This window comes from Antechinus flavipes, chromosome 1 (genome assembly GCF_016432865.1).
Source record: "Antechinus flavipes isolate AdamAnt ecotype Samford, QLD, Australia chromosome 1, AdamAnt_v2, whole genome shotgun sequence".
NCBI classification, from domain to species: domain Eukaryota; kingdom Metazoa; phylum Chordata; class Mammalia; order Dasyuromorphia; family Dasyuridae; genus Antechinus; species Antechinus flavipes.
This window is the reverse complement of record NC_067398.1, coordinates 250,033,208-250,053,070: the sequence shown is the minus strand read 5'-3', so window position 1 is coordinate 250,053,070 and position 19,863 is coordinate 250,033,208.

The following is a 19,863-nucleotide window of genomic DNA, read 5'->3' as shown; positions in this document are numbered from 1 at the left end:
GTATAATCCTTCTCAAGGAAAGTGATCTCTTAATGTGCAAACTTCTAGACAAAACTTTATCTCCTAGACAATGACTTTTTTTCTTACCATAGACATATATTTTCTACACCTCTATCTCTTTTATTCTGTAGTTGTGCCCTTTCTTTTCCATTCAGGAGCAAGAACTGCTTTCAATTATTCCTTACTTCTATTGCTCTTATGTTCTACCTCAGCTCCATTCCCTCACTCCCCTTTGTTCAATCAGTCAGCAAACATTTATTAAATATTTACTTTACTAGGCCCTGGGGATGCAAACACCAAAATGAAACAACTCCTTCTCTCAACTTTGGTCTAAAATTAGCTTTTAGAAGTGGATATTTATTATATCGTGGTTTACAAAATGTTCCTTAAAAGTCTATGTGAAAGTAGGTTTACTCTTAGAGAGCACATGTAATAGAGGGGTCACTCCCAAATCTCAGAAGTCTCTTTACTAAAATCCTCAAGATGTTCCTCTTGGATAATGTTTGTTTTTTTCCTTCTGCTGGGCTTTTTGTAGAGCTCCAGATCTATGTCCAGTCTGTCCTTGGCTCCTGATGTAGATGCTACTGTAAAGTCTTAAGACATTTTGAAGGTCAAAGTTTTCCTCCTACCAAAGGAAGAAAGTAAGAGACTGAGGAATAGGCTGAAGCTAAAATCCTCTACTCTCTTAAGTCCCTCCTCCTTTAGTTTTTCAGTGTTTGCCAAGAAACTCTTGGTTCAATCCATATAGCTTGATACAAGCCCCAGAGAATATGACCATGTTTCTTGGCCAATCAAAACAGATTAACTATATCACCTAGGGAAGTATCCAGGCCTTGTTTGTCTGAACAGTTGAGATATATTTTTATCTGATAAAAGATGGAGGGTATAGAATCTTATCACTTATATTAGGTGTGGTAGAATGATTTAATTAATTTTGCTCAATCACTTCCCCACCCTTCACCAAGATAAATGCTAAGTATAAAGGCAGCTAGGTGGTATAATAGATGGAGTGGTAGGCCTAAAATCATAAAGACTCATTTTTCTGACTTCAAATCTCACACACTTAATAACTGTGTAACTCTGGGCAAGTCATTTAACCCTCTTTGCCTCAGTTTCCCCACTCTACTGCCTTTGCTAAAAAAAAAAAAAAAATCCAAATAGAATCATAAAAAGACAGATGAGACTAAAACAACCAAAATCCCAAATGTCAATCAATCATGGTATATAAATGCTATGGAATATTATTGTTCTATAAGAAATGATCAGGAGGATGATTTCAGAGAGGCCTGGAGAGACCTATATGAACTGAAGCTAAATGAAATGAGCAGAACCAAGAGATCATTATACATGGCAACAACAAGATTATATGATGAACCATGGGAACAGAGTGTTGTAATGACCGCGTACTTAAAATCAGCCTGAGTCAGGAATTCAGGTGAAGGGAAAAATCTTCAATCTTTATTGAAGTGAAGAGGTGAAAAAAGATTGTGATAGCAATATGGGCAGCTGCGACAGGAAGCCAGCTAGTAGAGGGGGATCTGAGCTGAAAGGCCGTCTCAATGGCAATGCGAGTGGTCTATCCTTCCCCTTCCTTTTCCACTCCCCTGCCTCCACCCACCAAAATCGTCATTTCCTATACAACACATCAGGACTTGCACAAAGAGTGGGTGGGGGCCATGCTTTCTCCAAGCTTATATATTAATAGAGTATGGTCCAATTACTATTTAGCCTCATGTGCTTGGGACCTCAGTGCATCAACTCAAGCCTCAGCCCATTACAGAGTGTAGAACACAACATTGCATTTTTACTCTTTCTGTTGTTGTTTGCTTGCATTTTGTTTTCTTTCTCAGTTTTTCTTTTTCTTCCTTCTTGATCTGATTTTTCTTGTGCAGCAAGATAACTGTATAAATATGTATACATATATTGGATTTAACGTGTATTGAACTACCTGCCAGCTAGAGGAGAAGGTGAGAGGAAGGAGGGGAAAATTTGGAACAAAAGATTTTGCAAGGATCAGTGTTGGGAAAATTATCCATGTATATGCTTTGTAAATAAAAAGCTTTAATTAAAATAAATAAATAAATGAAATTTTAAAAATAGGTGCACATGATAATATCTATCTTATTATATAGTCTTGTTTAAAAATTATTGTACTTATTTACCTTTCTCATAACTTTCTGTTTTGGAGTTTTAAAATGTAGTATTCTGCTCACCTCTAGATTGTTGGCAGGGACATTTGGTACTTAGTGACCACTTAATAAATGATTACTGATTGATGAATTTTCCTTCTTTGTTTAACATGTAATCCTTTCCCTTGAATTTTAAGCAAAGCATTGCATGGAGTTCCTTTTGCATTTTTTCCCTCAGTTTCTTGTGATAGTGAAGTAATCATGAATCGTTAGAATTTTTCTTCCTCCAAAACTAAAGAGCTTTCTTTTGTCTGCTAGTCAGGTCTGTTGTTTGTTGTTGAAATTATGAAATTTAATCATGACATGTTTTGTAGTTTTAGCACATAATCTTTCTCTGGTGGTTAATCTGTAGATATCATTATTAAATACTCAATGTTTATCCTCAAGAGTTCTAGACAGATTTCTCATATTAATTCCTCTAATATGGTATTTAGAATTATTTAATAGTTTATTGTTTTTGCTTTTTAAGTAAGAATTATTTATCTCTCATTTTGAATACCACTAACTCAGCAAAGTAAAAAAAAATTAAATAAAAGAAAGCTTTTAGTGCATTGCTTATATAGTTTAGCAAAACAACTCATTAGCTGTATCCAAAAGTGTTTATCATTTTCAGCTTTTCAACCTCTCTAGCAGGAAGGGAGTGGCATGTTTCATCTTCAGTCTTTTGAACTTATGACTTGTCATTTCATTCATTTTAGAGTTCTAAACTTTTTCAAAATTGTTTTTCTCAATGATGTCATCATTGAATGAATTCTCTTATTTTTTCCTACTTTATTGCACATCAGTTCATAAAGGTCCATTGCATTATTTCTTATGGCATAATAATATGACAATACACTTTTATAATGTGATTTTTTTTGGCCATTCATGAATAGGACAGTCCTTTTGTTTCCAAATTTTTTGGCTAGTATGAAAAGAGTTACTATAAATATTTTAACATATAGAGGTTCTTTTCCTCCTATTTGTTATCTTTGTAGTATAGCCTTAGGAATGATATCGCTAGCTAGGTCAAAGGGTATGCATGATTTGATAACTCTGAGCATAGTTCCAAATTGCTTTCAACTATGGCTTGAAGCAATTCACATCTACACCAACAATGTACTAGTGTGTCTATTTTTTACAGCTTCTAAATTTTCCATTTTTTCTCTTATTGTCTTTCTTAGAATAAGTTCAAGATAGAATTTTAAAGATGCTTTAATTTGTTATTCCCTAATTATTAATGATTTAATGCAATTTATATGATTATTAATAACTTAGATTTTTTTCTTTGAAAACTTCATCTTTGATTATCTAAGGGGGAATGGCACAGTTTTCTTTTTTGGTTTGTTTGTTTTCTTTATTTTTTATCACATTTTGAATTCCAAGTTGTCTTATTCCTTTTCTTCCAAATCCCTATTACAGAAGTCTGACTTCCAGTTCTTCACTACCACAAGGAGCTACTATAAATATTTTAAAATATATGGGTTCTTTTCCTTTCCTTCAGTTATCTTGGGGGACAGACCAAATAGTCATAACACTGGTTCAATGGGTATTTAACTCTTTGGAATAATTCCAAATTGTTCTCCAAAATGGTTGGATCAGTTCACAATTCCACTAATAGTATATGCATATCCCAATTTTCCCACATCTCTTCCAACATTTGTCATTTTCTGCTTCTGTCATTTTAGCTAGCCTGATACCTCAAAGTTCTTTTAATTTTCATTTCTCCAATCAATAATTACTTAGAGCATTTTTCCATATGTTTATTTATAGCTTTGATTTCTTCTTCCAAAAGCTGTTTGTTCAAATCCTTTCACCATTTATCAGTTTGGGAATAACTCATATTCTTACAGATTTAACTCAGTCCTCTATATACATGAGATATAAGGCATTTGTCTAAGATATAAAGATATATGAGTCTATAAAATATTTCCCCCAATTTTCTACTTTCCTTCTAATCTTGGCTACATTGGTTTTATTTGTACAAAAGCCTTTTTATTTAATGTAATCAAAATTATCCACTTTACATCTAGCAGTCCTATCACTTTTTTATTCATAAATTATTTTCCCATTCATAAATCTTGCTAGGTAATCTGTTTTATACTTTCATAATTTATGATATTCCCTTTACATTTAGGTCATGTATCCATTTTGGCCTTATCTGAAAAAACAGTGTTCTTAATTGGCCTATACCAAGTTTCTGTCAGATTGTTTTTTAATTTTCCCAGCATTGGCTTATAATATAAGTTTGGATCATTTTCTTAAATATCTGGAATGTGATACAATTATCAGAGAAATTTGTGAATATTGTTGATATCTTGAGAACTAGAATTCACAATATAATTTATCATTTATAAATTTATTTACAAGCAATTTTCAAATATACCTACTATATGCTAGGCAATATCCTAGACACTGGGGTTATAAAGAAAAACTAATTAAAAACCTAACTAAAATTTTATTTAAAAACTTTCTCCCCCCTCATTTGAACCACTGGTGTTATGGGCCAGAACTTGAAACAAAGTGCAAAGTCAGTGGAATTGATAGAGACAATAGTTATCTAGTTTAGCATGGTGCTTAATAGTTCTCTAGTTCAGTACACTTATTTAGTACTTAATAGAGTTCTTACAAGATTCACACCTTTGCGAGGAGAGCGTGTATAAGCTAGGAGTCTCAGCCAGGATTCAGTTGGGGAGATTCAGAAGCCAGAGAAGGCAGGTGGGAGCTCAAGCTCTCGGAACAAAGGCCAGATGGAAAGGCTCTCCAGAAAGCTGCCCAGCCCCAGGAAGGAGATAATAAAAGATCTGAACTATAAGAAAGCTAACCAGGCTCCAGGAAAGGAGACATGACTTGGAAAGAGACAATAAAGGATTTGGATTTTATTTTATTTTTTTTAATAATTTTTTATTGATAGAACGCATGCCAGGGTAATTTTTACAGCATTATCCCTTGCATTCATTTCTGTTCTGATTTTACCCCTCCCTCCCTCCACCCCTTCCCCGAGATGGCAAGAGTCCTTTACATGTTGAATGGGTTGCAGTATATCCTAGATACAATATATGTGTGCAGAACCAAACAATTTTCTTATTGCACAGGGAGAATTGGATTCAGAAGGTATAAATAACCCGGGAGGAATAACATAAATGCAAGCAGTTTATATTCATTTCCAGTGTTCTTTCTCTGGGTGTAGCTGCTTCTGTCCATCTTTGATCAATTAAGGCTCTCTTTATCGAAGAGATCCACTTCCATTAGAATACATCCTCAAACAGTATCATTGTTGAGGTATATAATGATCTCCTGGTTCTGCTCATTTCACTCAGCATCAGTTCATGTAAGTCTCGCCAGTCCTCTCTGTATTCATCCTGCTGGTCGTTCCTTACAGAACAATAATATTCCATAACGTTCATATACTACAATTTACTCAACCATTCTCCAATTGATGGACATCCTTTCATTTTCCAGCTTCTAGCCACTACAAACAGGGCTGCCACAAACATTTTGGCACATACAGGTCCCTTTCCTTTCTTTAGTATCTCTTTGGGGTATAAGCCCAGTAGAAACACTGCTGGATCAAAGGGTATGCACAGCTTGATAACTTTTTGAGCATAGTTCCAAATTGCTCTCCAGAATGGCTGGATGTGTTCACAATTCCACCAACAATGTATCAGTGTCCCTGTTTTCCCACATCCCCTCCAACATTCCCCATTATCTTTCCCTGTCATTCTAGCTAATCTGACAGGTGTGTAGTGGTATCTCAGAGTTGTCTTAATTTGCAAAAGATTTGGATTTTAACCCCTGGCTACTCATGTAGTGATTACTGAACTGAACAAGTTTCTTGTTATTGTTCCATTATCCTTATATCATTCTCAGAATGTTCAGTTTCACTAAAGATGTTTGGTTCATTTCCCTCTATGTTGTGATTCTTTTTAATTGTTTTCTGATTTCCTTTCAAAATCTTATTCGTTTTTTTCTTTCAGTTTTCAGTTTCTCTGTTTAGAAGCTAGATTTATGTGGTTAGGTTTTATCCATTGTACTTTTGGGCTGTCTACCTTTTCCTTGTGTTCTTAGTAGCATCTCAGTTTTTGCCTACATCTTATTCTCCTACTATACAGTGGATTTTCCCCACTGCCCACGAGGTTGGGCATTCTGTACCCTTGAGGAGGTTACAAGAGATCAGCCTCAGTTCTCTGTCCAGAATAAATTTCAAGGTGAAAGCATGACCCTCACTTCTCTTCCTCTTTCCCTTATGTTGAAGCTCTTTTTCTTCTAGACACTTCTGTGCTACCTGCATCTTCTATTTCTTCCCCCATTCAATTGCTTCCTTCCCCTTTCCTTCACATGGCTGGATAAGATCAGTGTCTGCAGCCTCTTATGGAATGTGGAATGTGGGAAGGCTTGAGGTTGTACCATTCTTGTGGGGAAATTGGACAAAGATACCATTAAATATGGGTTGAGATAGCTGTGCTTGCTATGAGTCGTGAGTGCAAATTATTGCCTGATGCTATTTTATGAATTTATTTAAGCTTTTATGGGTTTCAAATCTAAGAATAGATTTTTAGTTATTCTATTTCTGGTATATATTACATTTTCTGTGGTTTGAATATTTACAGAATAAATATGCATCCATCTTGGCAATCATATGATACCTAATAATTCATTGTCAACATTTAGAAATAGGTAGAGTAGTTGGTGAGGGCAGCTAGGTGGCTTAATGGATTCAGGAAGAACTGGTTTCAGTGTAAATTCAGCTTTTTCCTAGCTGTGTGATCTTAGGTAAGTCCCTTAATCAGGCTTACTTTGGTTTCTTCATCTGTAATGAGCTGAAAACCAAAAAAGCAAACCACTCTAGTATCTTTGCCAAGAAAATCCCAAATGGAGTCATGGAGAGTTAGATATGGCTGAACAAAGAAATAATTAATATGAGGATAGGAAAATAGGGTGAAACATTGTCTTCATCCACAATGGCAGAAAACATGATACCCTCTAAGCTTTACTAGCTTCTCCTGTCACATAACCTGCTCCTGGCATGTGGGCCTGGGAAGTGTTGAGAGTGGGGGTGGGGAAAGTTTGCCACAAATTTAGTTATGACTGAAGATGATACAGAAGGCAGTGCAGGCTAATCAGTAACATCTCTACTTAGATAAATCATTAGCTTGGGTGTGGTCAAATCTCATACATTGATCTACAGAAAAGAGCTACTCCATTCATGACTTTATTTAGCAAATGCCCTGCCATGGACATTTGCTTCTTGCCGAAACTGGCAAATCTGTCTGTAACAATTTCATTTCAAGGCGGGATAGGAGAGTAATACTAGTACCCTTGAACTCTTGAAGAAACTCATTCACAGTGTCTAATAAGGGTTATTTCTGTGAAATAGTTGTTGGCCCAGCAGGCAATCTGACCTCAATGCAGGATTCCACATAAGCTACCCATGGAGAATCCCCTTAAGTCAAAATTTTGGTGCCATTATTAACTTTCAGGTGTCTAAAAACAGTTTACTGCTGAAAAAAAAACTTTTTTGTATTTGCAGCGTTATTTAACATTAGAGCTGATGATTTCAAGGGATGTCTAAGCCAAGAATTTATTTCCTACAAAGTAGCATGTATGTCTCATTGTACTGGTAAGTTATAGTTAGCTTTGGACTCTCTGGAGTCTGTATTCTAGGCAGGGTTTGGCATGGCAACTGGATCTCACATATCTAGCTGTTTGAAAGCCAGAAATCCTACTGTATTCAGAATTATTACTGGGTTGGAGCAAAGAAAACTAAGGTTGAAGGCAGCAAAATTTAAGCAGTGTAAAAAATTACTTCAACTTTTCTTGGCTGCATCATTTTCCTCAGATTATCACGGAGACTCCTTCATACATTTCCATTTTCTTAATATCTTTTGTCTTCCTCATTATGGGGCAGTATATTCAGATCTTCCTTCATGGCATGAGTACTGGGATCCCTTCTCTCTATCATATCACTGATTTGAAAGTTAGTGCCCTAGACATCATTTTGTACTATTGATCCTGTACACTGAAAGTGCTTTTTATTCATCTGGTTGTGTTCCACTTAGGAAAGAACCCGTTTTTTAAAAATGATTAGACAAGTATAATTTGGGAAATGGCAACCTTTTTGGTATTATAAGAGGTTACCTAGAGTATGAGATTAATCACTAGAATAAAGATTCACACCTGGAGATCAGGAATGTATCAGGAGGAACTTATCAGGGTACCAAAAAGCTAAGCATTTGTGTGACTCAGTCTCTAAGATATATTCTTCCTGATACAATACTGACCTTCAAGTGTGCATCCTTTTTGTTCCTAATGCCATTTCTTGTGGCCTTTCCTATCCAGATCTCTCTAAATATTAGGATAAGTGGCAGGGTCTGCCATGCTACTTGTTGATTTTGCCCGAGCCTCCCAACTGTGGGCTCTTTACCAGTATCTCAGACTGTCTGCTTTGTAATCTTTTTTATTAATGTTGGTTAAGTTTGAACTGAGAAAACTTACTATCTTTAAAAATGCTCAATGGAATCTCTCTCTACTTATATAGATTAGCAATCTTTCTGTACTTTGTGGTCAGAGAATTGCCTGGGCTAATTGAGAAGTTAAATGATTGACTTGGTGAATCAATTGGTGAAAGATATATGAAAATGTATTTATAAAACTCAAACATTTTATTTTATTGGGAAAAATACATAAGAAAGTGTATTAGAGAAGCAGAAAGCAGAATTTTGTATTTTAGGTTTTCTTCCCAGATAAACTTGGGTTTGTGACATGCAGTAATGTTGGGATACAAGATTTATTGAATTTTATAATATCTCTAATGCCTTCTAATGGTGAATTTTTTTGTGAATTTTTTTCTTAATTTGCTTGTAAATGTTTTAGCTGTTCTGAGAATTTTTTGTAAATGAATTGATGTCCAAGGAAATAATTAGGTATATCCTGAATTATTATAGAGTCACAGTTTGGGATTCTTTTCCACAAGTTTTCTACAAGTTTTATTATAAATATCAATTAAGCAGTATATACAAGAGAATATTTATTGAATACTTTCTGTTATCACTCTGCTAGATATTAACTGTTCTTTTGTGTTTTTCATAGGTACATTATTCCATCTTTAGAGAGGACTGATGCTGGGTTTTACCAATGTGTGGTACGCAACAGGATGGGAGCACTCTTGCAAAGAAAATCTGAAATTCAAGTTGCATGTATGTGTATATTTTAAAAGTTTTCAAATGTTAACTGATAACATTAAAGTATATGGACAATTAAAAGCAAATCAAAATTAATTTTCACTAATTTCATAAATGAGATTTTTAACATTGATTTATGTATTTAATTAAATACTTTGATGGCAATTACTTTTTGGATTTCAAAATAAACATTTCAGTAGAAATAACCAGATTGATCATTTCAACCAGTAATTAATTTAATTGGTTACCATGTAGTACTAACAAAATGTTTATTCTCATATTACTAGATAACATTTCTTACCATTCTCTTAAAAGAAAAAATATTTTAAAGTAATTTAAGTATGTCTTAATAGAATAATGCCAATTTGAAATTATTACATTAGAACAGGGCTTCTTGTTCTATTTCCACTCATGACTCTTTTGCCAGAGAAATTTTATGTGGTTCCATTTCAAATCTGACCTGAGGTGTTTCTGGCAATATTTGTATATGCACAATGCAAAGTGTATGTGTGTTTAGAACCAGCACTGCAGTGAAGTCAAGGATTATATGTTTGATTTTGAATTAATTTTTGGTTATTGCATTCAAGAATATTTTACTGTTGCCAGATTTTTCACAACTCCCACATTCAATTATGCAACTCCTTTTAGGATCGCAACCCACAGCTTAAAAAGCTTTACACTAGACCAAATATTTAGTTACTTGGACTGTGCAGTAACTCAAACCTGAACATTAGGAGGTTATCTTATCTCAATGTGTGGCTTAAGCAAGTTTCTTCACTTCTTTGGATCTCAGGTTGCTTCTGTCCTCAACTAAGGTTTTGGAATAGATGAACCCTAAATAATATTTGAAGTTATGAAATTACAAACACAGGAACTTTGTTACAGGGGGAGAAAAGGATGTGGCTTCAAATTCCATCTGTTACTTGCTACCTGTGATCGTGGACAAATCACTGAATCTCTTTGGGCCTCATTTTCCTCATTTGAACAGATAACATGTGATATCCCTTCCAACTCTAAATATGTGCTCCCATGAAATCATTGCATGTTATAGCATAAATAGTATTATCTGTTATTATGTAAATCCACTCAGAAGAAGATTAATTTTCTGAAGAATTTTTGGAATCAAAATACATAGATCCTTTTTAAAAATATTCTTGGAATAGGAGAAAAAGCATATTGTACAATGCACAAATTTAAAATATGCTTTCTAATAAGAATGTGTGTAGAAATTGTTTAAAATAGACCAATTTCTTTCACTTGTTTTAATTTATTTATAACCTGTTTGCCTCAGTTTCCTCATCTGTATAAGGGGAACAATAATATTATCTATCTCCCAGCATTTGTTGTGAGGATAAAATGGGATAACATATATAAAGCACTTAACACAGCACCTGAATATATTAAGTGCAATATAAATATTTGCTATTGTTATTATAAAATTACCATTAAAGTATTATTATTAGAAAATTACCATCAAAGTACAGGAAAATAAAATAAAAATCATTGTGAAACTTTCTTGATTTATAAAGGACCTTATCATATAGATTCATTTAAATCAGTGAAGTTATTTTATTACATATCAGATATTTGGACCTCAGATATAAGATGTGATATTTTCAATATTACTAATGTTAACTAAATCCTATTCCTGCCTTCTTCCAAATCCTTTTGCTTTCCACTCCAAAACAACAACAACAAAACTTTTTTGGAAAGAGGGGGAAAAAACCCAACAACAGCCTACTATGATTAGAAACCACTGAATAGGTATTGATTCAAAAATATTGTCTAATTTTATACTCCAAAGAAGGCTTAAAATTTTATGAATTATGAAGGTCACTTGAGTCACTCAACTGTTGTTAATGAGCAGTTAAGTAATTGAAAAATGTAATTATAAACAAAAGGCAGTTAAATCCCCCTAAACACATCTGAACAAGTTAACTGGGTAAAAATTTATTAGTATGTATGAAATCCTATTTTGTAAAATTATGCTTTGGTCTTGCTCTTGCTTAATTATTTATATCACTTTTTACTCTTTGATCTCTAGCCATTATATTTTCATTTGGTTCTTTTTCTCCCAGTCTGCCTATCTTTCCAGATTTCATTGTAGTTTGAGATAAGCATTTGAAATGGCTTTTTTTCTCAATTTATTTCTATTCAACAAGTATTGATTGAGTGCCTACTATGTGTTGGGCTAAGTGTTATATACAAAGTAATAATTTTAACAAAAAATCTTTATTATGTTGAGGTGATTTTTTTTTAATTTCTGGTCATAGCAATTTTTTTTTTCTGAAAGAAAAATTTTAGGTAATTGAAATCTATTGCCTAATTCTAAAACTTATATGTTATGTGCCCCCCCCACAATGTATGTATATGTATAGGCATATGTGTATGCCTATACATATATGCACATATATTTAGCATAATTAAACTTAAATTATCAAAGTGAAAAATACTTTAAAATGTCATAAATAGACGAAGAAATACATGTATTCTTCTAATTCTGGGTGTTTCTCCTGTGATTCTAGGTATTTGAAATCTTTTTTCCCAACAAAGTATCAGATCAGAACAGCATATAATTATTGCTAATTATAATTACAATACTTAGGAGAGGTGAAGATAAGAGGAAAAATATCTAATATATTAAAAAGTTCTAGTTGGGTTTTTTTTTTTTGGTATTGTTTTGGTTTTTGAAAATTAGAAAGGAGATTATTCATAGAATCTTAGAGTAAGGTGGCACTTTGATATCTGACATTGGGAATGTTGTAATGGATTTTCTACAAGTGGCCAGTTAGCCTTTATTTGATACTTCTAATGAATCCGATAGCTTTTGGGTTGCTTCTTCATCCTTATTATTATTATATTATTATTATTATTATTATTATTATTATTATTATTATTATTATTATCTTTTTTAAAATAACTTTTTTATTGACAGAACCCATGCCAGGGTAATTTTTTACAACATTATCCCTTGCAGTCACTTCTGTTCCGATTTTTCCCCTCCCTCTCTATCATCATCATTATTATTATTTTTACATCCAGTGGAAATCAATTTCTCTGAAACTTGTACCCATTGCTTCTAATTCTGGTTCTTCTGTACAAACAAGCTAGCTTTAAAGCCCTCCCTAAATCTTTTCTCATCCAGGATAAATAGAGTACCTCCAATTCCTTCAAGAGACAGATAAAGAGAAAGATGTGAATTTAAAATAGTAACCCATTCAATCAATATTTTAAAAATACCTATTATTTAGCAGGCATTATGCTAACTTCTGAGGATACAAGAATCAAAAGAAAGTCCTTATTCTCTAGAACATCACAACCTAATGGGCAAAACAACATACAAACCGACATGTACAAATCAATGATAAAAATGTGGAAAAGGAAATAATTAATTAAGGGATGGTACTAGAATTTAGAGGGATTGGGAAAGGCTTCTTGTCGAAGGTGGAATTTTAGTTGGATTTTGAAGGATGTCAGGGGAAAGCAGGATGTCAAAATGAGGAAAAGAGCTTTCCAGTCATGAGTGACAGTCTGAGATAGTACCTAGAGCCCAGTTTAGTAGAATAAAAGCCCCTAAAGGTGAACGATTTTTTTTGTTTTTGTCTTTGTGTCCCCACCCCTGAGCACAATACCATGTATCTCTTGTGTGGAGTAGCCACTTAATAACTTTGGATTGCACTGAATTAGATTGAATGGAACATGATGGGGCTTCATGATCTTCACTGTGATCTTTTTCCTTAGAATGTTCTCCACTTTATTTTTTTTCAGTGTGGTCCCCAGACCTCAAGCACAGTATTCTAGATGTGATCTGACCAAAGCAACATACATCAGAACTATGACCAAATTGAAGCAATGTGCTTTAATCTAAAATTGTCTTGATTCTACCAATATTTGGCATGAAAATTGGATGATTTCCTCACTTAAGGTTGATTTATTCAAATAGTAATGATCATAATGATAATAGCTCACATTATTACTTTAAAATTTATAAAGCACTCTACACATATATAAATATATTTTATATAAATTTTATTTATATGTAATCACAATTTATAAATGATATATATGTATATGTATATACAGATTTGATTATAAGAACATTTTTGTGAGATGTATGATGATAATCTTATTTTATTGATGAAGTAACTAAAAATCTTATTTTATTGATGAAGTAACTAAACTTCTTAAAGATAGAGTAGATTGCCCAGGTAATTTAGCTAATAATTGTATTGAGACTGATTTTAAATGCAAGTCTTCCTAATTTTAAATCTAATACTCTGACTATCATATCAAAATTAAAAGGAAAAATTGAATAGGATGGGCAAGAGGAAGAGGAAGTTTAGCTTCATCCAAATCCATATCCAAAGATTTGGATACCAGAAACTCATCTAAATAAAAAGATAAAATGTATAAGTAGATTTTATAATTTTAACTTTAAAATTCTCTCTGGTATGTTTGACTAGAGAATGATATTTCTCAAATTCATTTGAATGTTGTCAGTGGTGTGTTTATGGCTTGAGAATATTTCATTTTATCATTCTAGTAAGATGAAGACCATGTAGTTCTGTTAATTAGTATTTCTTGAGTGCATTGAGATACTTGGCTTTGCCTCATGCTTTACTTCACAACTGAAATCTGCATTAATTATTAGTATTGGGCATTCTTATGGCACAATTGCCAATTATTTTGCTATAAAGCATAATTATATTCTTCTCTGACCACTTAAAAATTTCTAAATCCTAAAGTTGTAATCTTTTCCTGCAGATATGGGAAATTTCATGGATTCAGACCAGAGAAAAGCTGTTTTTCAAGGACATGCTGCAGTTCTAAACTTGCCTCACATCAAAAGCTATCCCAGACCACAAGTGACTTGGTTTAGAGATGGGCACAAAATTATTCCAAGCAGCAGAATGTAAGTTGATTTAAAGTTGAAATAAAATTAAAGGTTTGAAACATTATTAATTATATTTGATACCTATTACCTACTTACCGGTTACCTATTAAGTATGCTAATTAAGCTTTCTTGAAAATAATGTATTCTAACTCAATTTCATATAACTAGCTACTTTTGACGGGTTCTGAAATTCTCCAATACTTAAATAAAAATAATTTTTGTAACTGTATTGTGCACTCAGAATAATGCCCACTTGCTCCCTTTCTTGCTCTTTATTGATGAGGTCAGGGTAATAATTCCTAGTTTGAAATAAATGTGACAGATTCACAATGGCCATTCTCTTTGGCAAAAGGTAGATTTATTCAAGAGATAGGTTACAGACAAAATGAAGGGATGCAATAGACACTGGTAAATATAAAAAAGAGTGGGAGAGCATATGAAAGACAAGTTCCCCAAGGGAACTCACAATTAACCTGGAGAAAGGAAATATTTTTGTGAGGGGGGAGTAAGCCATTGACTGGCAGATTAGATCCATAGAGGAGTTTAGCAGACTAACCAGTTAGCTGTAATCAAAAGAAAGATGACCTTAGAGGGAAGGCACTATGAGGAGAAAGAGAGAGTAACCTCATATTGGGTTTAGTCCTGAAAAGAACTTAGCAAAAATCTTCGAGTAGATCTTTTTATAGGGGCAATACCGCTTTGAGATTTCTCAAACCTCTATAAAATAGGATAGTCTGGGAATTGGTTATATCTGATAATAGCCATTTGGGCTTCTTCCTAACAGGAAGAGATTGTCCATCCACATCATTTATGATATACTCTTGAAAAGTGAGTCTTCATCCCTTCCCCCTTGTCTTTAGCTGTCACTACTAATTTACTTGTTAGTGGTATTTTTAAAAACTTGAACTATATAACTTTCTCTAACAATAAAAGAGTAATTACCTTATTTCTCTTCATCCTTTTAGCCTATCCTGACAACTTTGTTTCTTTTGGTCTAATTAATGGTTCACTCATTCATTGTAAAATAATTAGTCATCAGTTAAGCATTTCAAGGTGTTCTTACTTATTCCCTCTCTCTACTTCATCTTCATCCAGAATAATAATTCTAACTAAGGTTTCTTCATGTAGATCTAAAAAGAAGATTGAGAATGCACTTCACATCCAGATATTTTGTAGTCTTATTTAAAGACAGTGTTTACAGATAAACATTTCTGAAAGAATCAAGAAACAATATGAGCTTAGGCTAAAAGTTAAATATCTGCATCATTGAGAGATTCTATTCAGATAAAATTCATCATAATAAAAGCTCCTTTTCCCTGTTTTATTTCCATATGTATGACATTCTGTTGAATGGGTATCAAAAGTAATTTTCAAAGCCAATATAGAGATCATATGTACCTATCCTTCTACTTTTCCCTTGTGTACTATACATGTCTCACTCCACATCTTTCATCTAATATTTTCTATACCAAACCATGATGGTTTCTGCCTTGGATTGATTGCTTCTGACAATTAACACATTTTTGAACCTGCTGAAGGATGTTTCTAATCTTAGCCTTAAAAAAATGGAAACAATTGTGTGATCAAAAATGCTACTGAAAGTAATAATGTTTTCTGTATCACATTTAAAGTTATTTACTTATACACCTTTATGTAGTATATAATTATAATAAAACTTATAATTATATTTGTATTATAATTATAAACTTATAATAAATATTTAAACAAATAAAAGACCAGTTTTTATTGTCTTAGAGCATCATTAGGTCAAACACTGATAATTGTTTAGCCTTGGAAAAATTATGATTCATTGAATAGGTTAAAATAGTTTTATTCACAAGTATACTGGAAAATCATAGTGTTAAGCTAGTGATATGTGTTCAAAGATTTGACATTTATTATGGGAATAATTATTTTCCCTATTAAAAAAATTTGAAGAGAAAATTTTAATTGGTTACTAAATTTGATATGACATGTTTATTTTGAAAGTGTGAAATTTGTCTTCCCAAGTATTTTATATTTATGGAAATATAGTAAAATCTTTTCAATTTGCTTTTGTCTGGACTAGAGGTAGGGAATCTTTTTTCTGTTAAGAGTCTTTTGGATATTTGTAACATCATGGATCATCCAAAAGGATCTTTTTATAGAACTCAAGCAATGGAAGGTTGCCGTACCTAGCTTTCAGCTCATCATCAGGGTGGCTTTGGCAAATGACTTTGCCACCCGTGGGCCAAAGGTTCCCCAGATCTGGTCTAGAGTGTAGGTTTCACTTACAGCTTCCATAAACATCCTACTTATGCATCATCATGACAGGGAGGTGACCTCCAGGATTTTCAAGGATTTTATCAACAGAATCACAGACTCAAATAAGTTATATGAAGCAAAAATAAGTTGCTAAATGAAGTAAAAAAAAAACAAACAAACAAACAAAAAAAAAACCCTTCTTATATGGTTCCTGTCTTAGATTCTCCTCTGTCTTCACTTTTGATTTCTTCAAATATAGCTCAAGAAGAATAGGCTTTTTAAAAAGTCCATCATATTTTAAATGGAGCTACTTGACTAGGCCTTTAAATCCAAACCACTCTGACTTTCTTTGAATGGCCAACAATAGACTCAACCTAAGCTTCAGTGACTTAACTTGTTTCCATTCTTCTCTAGCCTAGCCCTTAGTTATTGAATGGGCATGATCGCATACAAACTGAAACCTGGAAAAGACCTTAATTTAGAAGGCCAAGGTCCCCACTGTGTCCTGGGCCATGATTAGTCTTCCTGACCTTTGTTCTGGAGGAGAGAGTGAAGCTGATGACTTTGCATAGCTCAGCCTCACATAAATCCAGTCCACACAAACAAGACATCACTTTTAGAATAATATTGGTCCTCTTCAAGAACAAAGGCAACAACACTAGTTATTTGACATGAACATATTTGTAAAATGTTATGGAAGAGGATGTTGGAATATTATAAGCAATATCCAATATCTGCTTCAGAAAACATCAAAGATCAGAGAAGAAGAAAATGTGTCTACAGAAAGCTTATTGTAAAACCCAGTGAGTCAAATCATTCTAACAGCAAGAAGGAGGGCTACAGAGGAGCAAAAGATAGCAAAACAAACCAACAAATATAAATCTGTCACCTTTTTTTAACATTTTCTTCCCATGTAGTGACTCATTCCCTTAATTCATTACTACCTACAATCCATTTCCTTCTGCATGTTCCAAATTTTTCCCCTTCAAATATGATTCTCTTTCCTAGTATCCCCTTTTCTATTTATGTCATTACCTTCACCCTAGTCTCTTGAGCTTAAGTCCTAATGATGAGGTTTGCCACAGGGTCGGGAGTTGTGGGAACACCTTTGGTTGTCACAGAAGTCCTTCGTAAAGGAATCTACAAACTTGAAAAGCTAGATTGGCAAAAAGAAGTTTATTATTGGCATTGGAAGTCAGCCTTTACTAGAAAGAATGAATTCCATAATGTCAGGTCCTGACAGAGAGAAGTGGAAGAGTCCTGGCAGAGAGGGAGAGAGAGAGAGGAGAGAGAGAGTTTCTAGCAGATAAATCCTGACAGAGAGGTGAATAAGGTCTTGTTAGGGAAATAGAGAAATAAAGAGGGAATAACACTGAAAGAGAATATCATTTCAGTGGGCAGAGAGTTGCAGCTTATGCCAAGGGGAGAGAGGTTCCTTGGCATGGCATGTTAGGCCCTCTGCAAAGAGATGGGCTGAAGGAAACTTGTTTTATGGGCATCTCTTGGTGGGGGCTGGGAGCAGTTTGAGCTGGAATCAGAATAGAGAATTTTGGAATCGAATGGCTAATCTCCAACTTAATAGAGTTGGAATCTCCAGCTCAGGCTAAGTAGCAGTGGTCCTGGACTCAACCAGTCCCACCCAGATAACAGAATGAAACAGAAACAGAATCATCTTGATTGCCTGGGGTGGGTCTCTCAAAGGAGAGTTTAACGTCTGTTCTCTCTGCCCCCCCAAAGTCAGAGAGAGAAAGAGTTTTGGGGCTCCCCTGATCACTAAGAGTGATCTTTGATTCTTCCTTCTTTTTCACCCCTGAAATCCAATCTCTGCCACTATTTTATCATGCCTCCTATATATATGCTTATTGATTTACATATAGTCTCTGGTAAGTTTCTTGAGGAAAAGGGGAAACAGTTATTATCTTATTTTTCCAGTGCCTGGCATCATGTTTTTCAATTTTCATTTGCTTAGAGAATATTGTCAATTATTAATCTGATACATATTAGGTTAATTAAGTTTTGTTTTTAAAACTTATACGTGCTTAACACACACATAAATTTTTATAGTTGCAGTGTAAAACTATCTTTTTATTATTGCAGTGCAGAACTCCAGAGGTTGAGAAAGAAGAAAGCAAAATAAGTGATTCTGTATAGCATTTGGTGTGATGCTATAGAAAGAGCCTTTCATTTGGAATTAGAATTTGAATCATGCTTTTTTGAAACCTTTGTGACCTTGAATTTAATCTCTTTGGGCCTTAAGTTCTTTATCTGTAAAATGAGGAGATTGGGTGAGATGTTTTCCAAGTATCCTTCAAGACTTTAATAATATTACCCATAATATTTGTAAGTGTTTATCCCATAAATATTTGTAAGTATGACACCAAGAAGGATCTAGGAAGAAAGAAACCTTTTCTGTATAGGAATCATTTGACTGCCTTCAACAAGACATTTGGGAAGGAAAGGTAGAGGATGTTGCCCTTGGGAAAGGGGGACCCCAAAAATTTGTGGTCTCAGACTAGTGTCCAAGGTATTTAAAAGTAATTTGTAGGCTTGAACCCATCTCCTAGTTAAAGGGCAAAGTTTATTGTAAGTAGTGGTAACAGTATTACAGAGCGGTCTGAATTGTAAGGGAATTCAGGAAAACAAGGGGAGACACATTCATCCAGCTTGTTAGGATTGATATGCTAATTTTATGGTTCATAGGTAGGAAGGAATTTGGTTCTCATTGACTAGATTATTAGTCAGACTATTGTTATTTCTGGAATTTGATCTGTGGGAGTTTCCTGAGACCAGAAGCTACCTGAATAAGAAGTGGTCAGAATCAGACAGATTGGGTGTGGGAGTTTCCTGAGGCAAAAATGTAGAATCAATACCAGAACAGAAGCCCCCTTAAAATCAGGGGACCACAAAATCATATTATATCAGTAGTTTATCATGCTCAGGTCTTAGCACAGTAAGAATAGTTAAGGCCTAAACAAGCATAGAGAAAACAGTATAAATCCATTGCTTGTTATGGGGAAAATAAAATATATAAACTCAAATCACTTTCTGAATCAACATTAAATATTCTAAATATCTAGTTTTATTACACCCCCAATGTATAGCTCTTGGCCTTTGAAAGACCTATACTTTGAAAAACAAATGAAATAATTAATAGTAGGACTGAGCCAAATACATAAGCACTAAATAGCTCATTATTCTTTGTCTATAAAGATATTCTGAAAATCTACCGTAAAGCAGTTCAGCATAGTTATTGAGTAATGAAAAGCATTAGCAGCAGAGATTTAACATTAGCACTCAGGACATTCCTGAATCAGCCGGAGTCAGGATAAGCAAAAGTCCTTAGTTTTTGGATTGAACAGGATGGAAGCAGAATCTT